The sequence below is a fragment of the Schistocerca nitens genome, chromosome 5 (genome assembly GCF_023898315.1).
Source record: "Schistocerca nitens isolate TAMUIC-IGC-003100 chromosome 5, iqSchNite1.1, whole genome shotgun sequence".
Lineage (NCBI taxonomy): Eukaryota > Metazoa > Arthropoda > Insecta > Orthoptera > Acrididae > Schistocerca > Schistocerca nitens.
In genome coordinates, this window is record NC_064618.1 from 232,620,788 (window position 1) to 232,633,828 (window position 13,041).

The following is a 13,041-nucleotide window of genomic DNA, read 5'->3' on the forward strand; positions in this document are numbered from 1 at the left end:
ACGGACAGAATCGGCCGTATATTGCGCAAACATGGCGTAAAGACGATTTGCAAACCGACAAGGAAGATCAAAGAGTGTCTTAGATCGGCGACGGAGAAAAGAGACCCACTTGCAATGTCGGGAATATACCGTATACCATGCACATGCGGACAAGTTTATGTCGGAATGACTGGACGATCCATTAACACCAGGATCAAAGAGCATAAGCGACATTGCAGGTTGGGGCAGGTGGAGAAATCGGCCGTGGCAGAGCACGCACTGAATGAGACCGACCACGTAATAAAATTCGCCGACAAGGAAGTTCTGAAGTAAAGCCCGTCAACGACAACACCTCATACGAAGGGTACAAGGCAAATTTACAGGCTGCAATGACAAGACAGCTGTAAACACATACAAAACTTTCATCCGCCCACTTTTTGAATACGCGGCAGCGCCTCTCGCCTGCATCTCCAAGACCCAAGCAGAAAGAATCTTCCGCACCGAAAGACGATTACTTCGCAACATCCTACGACTCCCACCCTCCACCCCCAGACAAGAGGTCTTTGAGGAAGCAAAAGTCACCCCCGTTCAAACAAGATTAGCCATCCTGAGAGCCCGCTATGGGAAAACCACCCTCACCTCCCGACACGACCTACACACAATATACACCCACAGACCAAGACACAGAAACAAACCCAAATACAAATACACCTACCCACCAAGAACAATCATAAACAACACCCTCCACACCTTCCCTGAAACTATACACCAACACAAACACGCAAGACAATTACACATACAGAACAACGACACTCCTACCCCCCCCCCCCCCCCCCACCTCCAGGCGTTGAACCCCGACCGCCCGCCACCATAAACCCCACCTAATCGATAGCAACAAATCGGCACATAAACCCGCCTCCACTGTCGCCCTTACTTCTGTACTTTTGTATTATTGTTCTTATTTTCATTTCTATTACTAGCTCCATTTCTAACTCTAATTCCACTTCTACTGCTTGAAAAATTGTAAAAATTGTAATTAGTCTATAAGTTAACAAAACAAATCTATATTGCCAAACACTATTTTAGGAAAAGTGTAATTAGTATGTAAGTTAGCAATAAGTACAAAAGAAATAAAGAAAAGAAAAATGTAATACCCTCATCTCTGGCCCCAATAGAGCAACAAGCTCTCCAGCGGCCCATCCGCCTCCCATCAGGAGCGGAAATGAATAGTATATATATATATATATATATATATATATATATATATATATATATATATATATATATATATATATATATATATATATATATAAGCTCGGCTCCAGTTCACCACCGGCAATGGAGGGTGAAGCTTTGACAATGCCAGCCAATCGTGCTGGCGAAACGTCAGAAAAATCATTAGATGAACGTCGGCCGAAGAACCGAGACAGAAGCCAGTAGGCAGTTTGTCAATATTCTTGTAGTTTGCGTAGATGGTTCAAATGGCTCTGAGCTCTATGGGACTTAACATCTGAGGTCATCAGTCCTCTAGAACTTAGAACTACTTAAACCTAACTAACCTAAGGACATCACACACATCCATGCCCGAGGCAGGATTCGAACCTACGATCATAGCGGTCGCGCGGTTCCAGACTGAAGCGCCTAGAGCCGCTCGGCCACAACGGCCGGCAGTCTGCGTAGAGTCCCGACCTGAACCCAGTGGAGAACCTTTAAGATGAGTTAGGACGTCGATTTCGCTCTAGACCCCAAGGATCCAACATCACTACCTTCTCTTGTTCCGGCTCTTGAGGACTAATGGACTGTCAAAAGACATTCAGATACCTCAATGAAAGTGTCACTAGCAGAGTTAGAAATGCCTTGAAGACGAAACGTGGACACAGCACATATTAATGTCCACTAATGGGTGGCCAAATTCTGGAGAAATGCGGACACGGAGATGTGGGGACAGTAAGGTTTTATCGGATTTCCACGCTATTTAATCACTTGTGATAGATTCTTGAGGCTGAAGTCTATTTTACAGGTTACCACTTACTGTATGAATACAACGTACTGTTTGAAGTGGAAGCAGTTTTCCGCAGGTGCAATGTGAAATACTGCTATGATTCTGTTCCATAAACGAAAACTATTTGAAACGAAAGCAATGTCCCAGAGAATCATTATTAACCGCTTTACGAATTAATGTATATAGCTATAATTGTATCGATTTATGCTACCTAAGAATCTGTATTAAAATTCTTTCAAAAAAGTCAGTCTGATCAAAATGGTTCAAATGGCTCTGAGCACTAAGGGACTTAACATCTGAGGTCATCAGTCCCCTAGAACTTGGAACTACTTAAAACCTAACTAACCTAAGGACATCACACACATCCATGCCCGAGGCAGGATTCGAACCTGCTACCGTAGCGGTCGCGCGGTTCCAGACTGAAGCGCCTAGAACCACTCAGTCACAGCGGCCGGCTCAGTCTGAGGAACGAGGAGTTTGTTTTGTTTTAAATATGTAGTACGAAGATATACATGAATGTTCAGGCTTTCAACTCGTTTCTAGAGTAGAAAGAGTCGACTATTATGCGAACAGTTTTCATTTTTCTTTTTAAAAACTATCATGTCGTTTTTGGTAGAAATTTCGTGGTGGTAATGATCCTCTGGACTTAGCTAACATCGTAGATAAGAGTGCAGTTTATGAAAACTGCCTGTGGGGAACAAGTGTAAGTATATTCAAGTTAAACAAGGACCAACAAACTGTATACAGTCAAATGTTATGGACAAAAAAATACGAAAAATAGACTTTTAAAAATCATTAGAGGGTAGACCACTTCAAGGGTATATTTAAGGTTGATAGGGAGAGAACGTAAGTTTTGTAAATTGTATCACATTTATTTTTAAAACTCTTTACTCACTCTGGATTTTTTTTAGTACAGGAGACGAGACATACACAGTATTTTTGCATAGGCTTCATCAGTTTTTTGCTAGAACTGCAGTACACTTCCCTCATTACTACAACCTATAATTAACGCTGACAATGCTTCTGCAATAATACTGATTTCAGGCAGGACCTATTGTTGCCAGTTCTTCAGAATTTTTTAGTTCTCTCTGTTCAGTCGTCCAGCTGCAACTATTTGTTTTTCTATCCTTCAAGAGTAGTCTCCTACTTCATGTACATGAAGTGTGTGAGCCCCGCTTCCTTCTTCAAACATTCCACCAAATAGCTGGTGATCCTAGGGCGAGATTTTCAAATAACTTTATTTATTTCAGAATTTGTCGTGCGTTTTTCCGAAGCAATTTCACATTGTGATGGAGATATACTCATTCTATAGTCAAGTATCCACAAAGTAGTTAAAAATTGTCTTTCGTTATCAGGAACGTGCGTATGAAGTTCAACCTACCCATTTCTTACGTCCTCGGATTTTACAAATGCCAGCGCTGCACACGTGCTGACGTGGAGTCTTAAATCTCCATTCTGACAATATTCGTCACTCAGACCGAGATTTTCAAGTTTTATCCATAAACACTTCTTCATATGGAAATATTGTCCAGAGTTTTCATTTGAAGGAAAAACTTGACGAATGGCCGATACTGCAGATGTCTCAAAATCGGCATTCACTTTTCTTGGACACCACTGAGAAACTGCTTGTTTAATCAGACGAAACAGGCGGGCATTGGTGTCTTTCTATTTATTAGGGAGTAGTGCAATCTGTTTCGTCACTCGGGCCTCTTAAGTCTGACAGTATGATGTAGATTTGTACAGACTGCTTGCTCCAGCTCTTAAGTGTGCAAATGAAACTATATGGTTCCAGAGACCTTTTCAAGTCTCATACAGCTACACAGACTGAAGCGACTAATGAAAATTTGAACCAAGCCTGGGATTAGAACCTAGGTCTCCTGCTCAGTAACACATACACTAACCACTACACCACCCTGGCACAGTGGCTTTGCACAACTGCACAGACTGCCGTAGCATGCCTCTCTCCTCAGTCCAAAGTCCCATTCGCGGCTCAGCCCGTTTGGTTTCCACCTAATGCGACTAATAAAATACGACTAATGAAAATTTGAACTAAGCCTGGGATTAGAACCTAGGTCTCCTACGTCCACCTAAACTTGAGCAGTTCCATCCATAAAAGAAATGGGAAGACTTTTTAAGCTTACTTTTCCTTTGCTTCCACTAAAAATGGTTATCCTCTCCTCTAATCTATTATCTTCTAGAAGAAAATTCCTGCCTCCACCCATTTTAAGAGATCTTCATGAAGATCAATTTCAGAACAGTTCTTGGGTTCTTGTTTGTTCCCCCGCTCTTCACCTCCCTGATAACGCAAAACCCTCTTCGTATTTTCTTGAGTGAGGCCTTGCCATAACAAAGTACACCTGCTTAACTGGGTGGTAACGTGCTCGCCTCCCATGCAAGAGGGCCCGGGTTCGATTCCCGGCTGGGTTGGAGAGTTTCTCCGCTCAGGGACTGGGTGTTGTGTTGTCCTCATCATCATTTGATCCTCATGACCAGCGCGCAAGTCGCCCAATGTGGCGTCGAATGAAATAAGACTTGCTCTTGGCGGTCGAACTTCCCCGAATAGGGGTCTTCCGGCCGATGATGCCATACGCTTATTTCCATTTTTTAACATGACAAAATCATAACTATTATTATGAAGAGTTCCCATTTTAACAGCGTATATAAGTAAGAAAAAAGAAGAAGATTAGGGTTTTTGATGTCAGATCGTCAACAAGATCAAATGGTTCAAATGGCTCTGAGCACCATGGGACTTAACTTATAAGGTCTTCAGTCCCCTAGAACTTAGAACTACTTAAACCTAACTAACCTAAGGACATCACACACATCCATGCCCCAGGCAGGATTCGAACCTGCGACCGTAGCGGTCGCGCGGTTCCAGACTGTAGCGCCTAGAACCGCTCGGTCACTCCGGCCGGCTCAACGAGATCATTTGAGGTGGAGCAAAAGCTCGGATCGTATCAAGAATGGTGAAGGAAATGGTTCATGCGCCTTCAGAGGGACCATCCCGGCATCTGCCTGGAACGATTTACGGAAATCATCGCGCAGTTTCTTCTCGAGCCATCTTCTTGGTCTTCACCGTTTACTTCATCACTTCTAAAGCTGCGACAGCAGGTGGTTCACAGAGATGTTCGGACATGTACTTCACATTTCCATTCATTAAACGCCTCTTCTCTTTGCAAGATCGGACTTTCACTTAAGCGCATCTATGTAACAACACCTTCTTTAGATTCCCTAAGTTTACGACATTCGTAACCACTATAATGAACCTAAGGCCTGGCCTTGATCTTTGTAACAACTTCCATACAGTAGTCACACTAGGAACTTCGGAAGCAAAGTAAGCACAGGCGCTGTTCAAGTGTATGTGATATTTAAAAAGAAATGGCAGAGGCCATTGCATCAAATATTAGTTAATATGATAGAATATCGTCTAATTTTTGGTTTGTTTTAAATATCTGTTGAAGTTTGTGGTGCAAGCAAGGAATGCATAAAAAGTTTATTGTGGGAAACGTTCATGAAATTAACCGAAAATGAATTTTCAAGTTATTTTTTATTTATTAGAACTCATGGACAGTAAGTTAGAATTAGTTTCAATGATGAAATCATATCCGAAATGCCTGAAAAATAATTAACTGTGTGGCGCGAACTTCCTGCCACGCTCACTTTTTGAATCAACACTTTAATACTAACTCGGTGAGCAACAATGCCATGGATTACATTCACAAAGAGAGGATTCCAGATTGTATCCTAGATGTTATCAAGCCCACTTAAAGGTTTCTGGCCGATGCTGAACTTCTAATCCCAGAATCCAAATGAGTTTCTAAATTCACTCTCATGAAAACGATGCCCTAAAACCACATTTTCTCAGCTACTGTTGTAAGAATTGCGACTTATGATGCCCTTATTGCAGTTAATGATGGGTACGTAGGGAAGAAGAAGGTATTGGACAGAATGCGATGTAAGGTAGGAAATTTCACTCAAGACGTTTTGAGAAAAATATAGTTAACAGCGCCTCTCTGCAGTTGAAAAGTCAGGGAAGAAGGCAGAAAACAAGACACCAGAATAGAATCCTTGAAGGGAAAAAGGACCCTGAGTGCAAATCTTGGGTCTTTTGAAGAGGTGACAAAGGAATAAACGTTAGGCTGAACTTTAAATTGCATTCCCTGAAAATTATGTTTTTTAAAGTTTATACACATTTTTCTCAGAACCTATGAAGACTAGAATTATGAAATTTTGTACACTTATTTCTATAAACCGAATGAATGGTGTCTCAAGAGCAATTTGTGGAATCGTGAATGTAAGCTGAGATATGGGGCAAAGTGCTTCGATTTTTGCCTTCATTTTTTATTGTTGTTGTTGTTGTGGTCTTCAGTCCAGAGACTGGTTTGATGCAGTTCTCCATGCTACTCTATCCCGTGCATGCTTCTTCATCACCCAATACCTACTGCAACCTACATCCTTCTGATTCTGTTTAGTGTATTCATCTCTTGATCTCCCTCTACGATTTTTACCCTCCACGCTACTAAATTGGTGATCCCTTTATGCTTCAGAATATGCCCTACCAACCGATCCCTTCTTCTAGTCAAGTTGTGTTACAAATTTCTCTTCTCTCCAATTCTTCTCATTAGTTATGTGATCTACGCATCTAATCTTCAGCATTCTCCTATATCACCACATTTTGAAAGCTTCTATTCTCATTTTATATTATGGTCAAAAGTTATTAAAATTCTCCTATTCGATATAGTCAAAAAATCTTATGTGCAAAGCTCCCTATTTGCAAAGAAATTACACAGAGAAAATTTTGCAGAAATCTGTTGAATATTTTATGAGAAAAAGGTACATATATCATTTCTCGAAAATAAAATTTTTAATTTCCTTAAAAAGTTAAATATGTCTAATTGAAGGAATCTAACAGTTAATGTGTTTATTTCTTGTAAAGCATGGAACAAAATTTCATTGTCGTCTCTTCGAAAATGTTGGATTTGGTGCATCTTTTAAATAGTGTGTGTTTTTCATGAACGTCCCCCTTAACCAAGATGTCAGTCGATGTCACTGGTGCCGGCTGCTGTGGCTGAGCGGTTCTAGGCACTTCAGTCGGGAACCGCGCTGCTGCTACGGTCGCAGACTCGAATCCTGCCTCGGGGATGGATGTGTGTGATGTCCTTAGGTTAGTTAGGTTTAAGTAGTTCTAAGCCTAGGGGACTGATGACCCCAGATGTTAAGTCCCATAGTGCTTAGAGCCATTTGAACAATTTTGATGTCACTGGTATCCGACTGCGACTGGGGCCTGTCTACACATCTGACGACGAAGTTCGTTTCAGACCTGTAACGTATTTCAGATAACTTCCTGGAATTCATCCAGGTAACACTTTCAGCGACCGCCGATATTTCGGCGGGAGAACACCCCGCCATTTTCAAGGCAGTTGCCTTGAAAATGGCGGAGTGTTCTCCCGCCGAAATATCGGCGGTCGCTGAAAGTGTTTTTCTTTAGCTCTCCGTCTTCAGGCCACGAGTGGCCTACCGGGCCATCCGACCGCCGTGTCCTCCTCCAAGGAGGATGCGGATAGGAGGGGCGTGGGGTCAGCACACCGCTCTCCCGGTCGTTATGATGGTATTCTTGACCGAAGCCGCTACTATTCGGTCGATTAGCTCCTCAATTGGCATCACGAGGCTGAGTGCACCCCGAAAAATGGCAACAGCGCATGGCGGCCTGGATGGTCACCCATCCAAGAGCCGGCCACGCCCAACAGCGCTTAACTTCGGTAATCTCACGGGAACCGGTGTATCCACTGCGGCAAGGCCTTGAAAATGGCGGGGTGTTCTCCCGCCGAAATATCGGCGGTCGCTGAAAGTGTTACCTGGCTGAATTCCCAGAAGTTATTTGAAAATTGTATACGCCAGGAGAAACTCAGGTCTCACACTGTAACATATTAATTATTAAATAAATAGCCGTGCAAGACTTGACCATCGCACTAATACGTATCCGCATTAATCACGCGCGAACGAGCTCGCAAGTCACTGCTGTGTGTAGCTTAATCAACACTATTTCCTTCCGTTACCGAGCAGCATATCGATACGTAAAGTTGTGTCGTCAAATCTCTGGTGTTCGCGAATTCGCGTGTCCGCCTATCTCCGGACACCAGGTGTCCGAACACTTTTGAACAGACAGAGTGCGTGGCGGTGTGAACGAATTGGCTTTTGCCCCTCTTCAGGATTCGGCCCGCGTCGCTAAGGAAATAATATTTATCAATTTAGGCTGGACGAGAGAGAGGTATTGTTCCAAACGATTGAACGCTGTTGGCCGTAAGGAGGCTGCGGCGCGAAGGCATCCCGAGAGCAGCGCTTATGGAAATATTTTGCCTCTCCTGGCGAGAGAGTGCCGCTGAAGATGGTGCTTACGGAATGGGCAGGCGAGTTATAATTGGTGCGCTCCAACGGCGGAGTTAAATCAATAGAAGCCTCTCCGGCGCGCCGGAGGTAAACACTTGCCGAGGCGAAAACAAGCGGACGTCTGCACTCCGTCCCAGGTCTGACCGTGGGCACTACTGCCGACGCACTGTTTGCATCTGCTCGGCCTACAATGCTTCGGCAGGCACGGGAAACGGGGTTCTCTCGTAAGGCAGAACGCGCGACTTTCAGCGCCGCCTATTTAAGGTATTTGTTTCATATTGTCATCCTTTTATAAATTAATCACTATAACTTTTCTCATCGCCTGTTTTACCAGCGACAGTAGCTAAGGCATCGGATAACTACTGAGGTGAACCTGGCTTAAAATCTCGGACCGGCCATTATGATGTATATTTTCTGCGGTGTTGTTGTGTAGAATGTATGAGTGGCGATATATATTTAGACTTTCGGAAACACGTCATCCACTCAATTCTGAAGATTGCAAGAGCAGACAAGTGCGAGAATTGTCGCACAATCAGCTTAACAGCTCATGGATTCAGATTCTTGATAAGAATAAAATGCTGGGGAATGGAAAAGAAAATTGAGGATCTTTTAGATGACGAGCAATTTGGCTTTAGGAAAGGTAAAGGCGCAAGCGAGGCAGGTCTAACGTTGCGCTTGATAATGGAAGCAAGACTGAAGAAAAATCCAGACACGTTCATAGGATTTGTCGAGGTGGAAAAAGCGTTCGACAATGTAAAATGGAGCAAGGTGTTCGAAATTCTGAGAAAAATAGGAGTAAGCTATAGGGAGAGACGGGTGATAACAATACGTACAAGAGCCAAGAGGGGATAATAAGAGTGGACGACCAAGAACTAAGTGCTCGGATTAAAAAAGGTTGTAAGACAAGTATTTAATCTTATTCCCCTACTGTTCAATCTGTACTTGGAAGAAGCAATGATGGAAATTAAAGGAAGGTTCAGGAGTGGAATAAGAATTCAAGGTGAAAGGATCTCAGTGATACGATCCCTGATATCATTGCTATCCTAAGTGAAGGTAAAGAAGTATTACAAAATACGAGGATAATCCCAAAAATGAGGTCTCCTATTTTTTATAAGTACGTAGACCTGTTTATTTCTACAATGGTTTACATCAGTTTACAGATTGAACATTTAGCTATTTTTCGACATAATCACCATTTCGGTCGATGCATTTCTATAGGCGCCGTAACAGTTTTTGTATGCCCATGTCATACCAGCTCGCCGCCATACTGTTCAGAAAGTTATGAACCTCTTCTTTTACCTCGTCGTCGGAGCTGAATCGCTTTCTGGGCAAATGTTATTTTAACCTAGGGAACAGGTGATAGTCACTGGGAGCCAAGTCAGGACTGTAGGGTGAGTGGGTGATTATGTTCCACTGAAACTGTTGCAGGAGAGCAACGGTTTGCCTAGCGATGTGTGGACGAGCGTTGTCATGGAGGATGTGTACGCCCTTGCTCAACATTCTCTTCTTCGGTTCTGAATTGCTCGTTTTTTTTTTCAGAGTCTCACAGTACCTGTCAGCGTTAGTGGTCCCAGCGATTCAGCTCCGACGACGAGGTGAAAGAAGGGGTTCATAACTTTCTGAACAGCATGGCGGCGAGCTGGTGTGACATGGGCGTACAAAAACTGCCAGAGTCTACAAAAATGCATCGACAGAAATGGTGATTATGTAAAAAAAAAATAGCTAAATATTCAAGCTGTAAACTGATGTAAACCATTGTAGAAATAAGCGAGTCTATGTACTTATAAAAAGTAGGAGACTTTTGGCATTACCCTAGTATGTTTAATGAAATGCACAGTCTGAGGAATACAGCTTATGGTTTGAGAATAAGTCGAAGAAAGACGAAAGTAATGAGAAGCAGCAGAAATGGGAACAGTGAGGAACTTAACATCAGATCTGGTGGTCATGAATTAGAAGAAGTTAAAGAATTGTGCTACCTAGAAAGCAAAATAACCACTGATGGACGGAGCAAAAAGGACAAGAAAGCAGACTTGCACTGGCAAAAAGGGCATTCTTGACCAGGAGAAGTCTCCTGGTATCAAAGATAGTTCTTAATTTGAGGAAAAAATTTCTGAGAATGTACGGTTGGAGCACAGCATTGAATAATGCTGACACGCGGACTGTGGGAAAACCGGAACAAAACAGAATCGAAGCATTAGAGATCTGGTGCTAAATAAGAATGTTGAAAATTAGGCGGACAGCTAAAGTAAGGAATGAGGAGGTTCTCCGCAGAAACGGTGAGGAAAGGAATATATGCAAAACATTTTGAAGAAGAAGGGACAGGATGATAGGACATCCATTAAGACATCAGGGAATACCCTCCGCGCCGGCCGGAGTGGTCGAGCGGTTCTAGGCGCTACAGTCTGGAACCGCGCGACCGATACGGTCGCAGGTTCGAATCCTGCCTCGAGCATGGATGTGTATGATGTCCTTAGGTTAGTTAGATTTAAGTAGTTCTAAGTTATAGGGGACTGATGACCTCAGCAGTTAAGTCCCATAGTGCTCAGAGCCATTCAAACTATTTGAATACCCTCCACGGTAATGGAGGGAGTTGTAGAGGAAGACGGAGACTGGGATACATCCAGCATATAATTCAGGACATAGGCCGTACCAAACCGGTCAGGAGGCTGATGACGGAAAAATAGTTGAATCACTAGAGGCGAATATTAGGATGGTTGCCCTCGGTGTCCTTCTTTCCATATTTACCTTCAGTCACTTTTTCAATGCACCGAATTCTCTGGAACAGAACATTTTAATTCAGGCTGTGTAGAGGCCATGAGTGTGACCTGTACAATGGCGAAGGAAACGGCTATGAGAAGAACAGGAAGTAACACTGCTGCCTTCGCCGGGACGTGGGTTGAGAATGGTGATGGTGACTGGAACCGAGCAGCAGGCCCTGGTTGAATTGGACTTTTATTCCTGTTAGGTACAAAGCTATGGTCGCTGCTGGAGGAGTGGCCATCGATCCCGGGATGGCTTAATGAGCAACAGAGCTGAGTGAGCCGTTGTCAACAGATACGCCTGGACAGTGGCGTGCATAAGAAGCGTCAACGGCTCGTGTCAGCAGGACGGCCTTATCTGGCAGAGGTTCTGTGCTGTGGCCAATGTATGAGAGCCACGTCCACGCTGTTGGCTCGTATCGGGCCGCGGAATACAACACAGGGTAGGACTGTACTATAGCCTTCATGGACGTCTAAGACGTTGCAGATACATTATTTGTCTCAACAATGGTTTAAAATGGTTTAAATGGCTCTGAGCACTATGCGACTTAAATTCTGAGGTCATCAGTCGCCTAGAACTTAGAACTAATGAAACCTAACTAACCTAAGGACATCACACACATCCATGCCCGAGGCAGGATTCGAACCTGCGACTGTAGCGGTCGCGCGGTTCCAGACTGAAGCGCCTAGAACCGCTCGGCCACATAAGTCGGCGCTATGCTGATTCTTATGTCGTGTTTCTTGCTAATTTATAAAATAGCATTGATTGCTATTTCCAGTTTCTATATTAACCCAATACCTTAGAACAATGGATATTGCTTGCTACGACAAACTTGTTTGCCGATTTTTTACCCAGTTACTAGCACAAAATGAAAAAGATCTGTCACATCTGGGACCAAAAAATACCGAAAAATTTCTGTTATTCAGAACTAAGATACCCGTATTTGTTTCAACCGGTCGGTTTTTCCCATTCCTTGGGTGAAGTTGGTTAAGTCATCTGCATACGCTCTTCAGCACAGATGGTTTTCTGCCGCTACACAAGACCAAGCTTGGTAGATGACTGGATACTTCATCTGGCTCTACAGCAGTCTCCACCTCAAAATCATCAGCTAGCGGAGATGGCAGTAGTTCGCATCATATATATACACACCGCTATATGGTCGTATACAGAGTACGTTGGCGAGCATCTGAGAACATCTGAGTACGTCTGAAAATGAGGGGAGGATTTACGAGAGTCTGCTAGCCAGTACATCTGCAACAGCAGCACGCCATCCAGGATGAGACAACAAACTGTAGCAGGCTGGATGGCGACGACTTCTTTCGTTCTGCTCATCTTGTTTAGTCATCTCCTCAAGGAGCCTAGCTGAAGCTGGAGCTGTAGCGTGGCCCATCTTAACCCTTCAGAGGCGTTAGTTAGCTCTTTTCCAGTTCATTAGCTTACTGAATTAAGCCCTTTTGCACTCTGCATACGTCTTCTTACTTTATACTGCGTTGTCACAACAGTAACAGCACCGCTCTCCCTATGGCATCTTTACACTGCGTTGGCGCCAGGCAGTTCACTGTTCCAGACAAGGACATGATGCAAAACTACTCACGGTTTCTTTATCGAAAGGCTGTATCATAAATTTCCAACGTATCTCATTAGTATTAGGCTTTTAGATTAGTAGTAAAAGCTACTACAATTACGCGATATTACGAGGTCCCAGGTCCGCCCAAAACCATTGCATATACTAGTAAAAATCAGCAGCAATGGCTGCTGAAGACCGCTGGTACGATGAGTCATCTTCGTACCGTCAACGGCGTGGTCAAAAAGAGCTGCGGAACGAATAGAAGTTTTGCGGAAGAATCAATAATGATCAATGAGCTGAGGATGCAGAAGATAATGGGAACCACCAAATTAAAGTCACATAATAT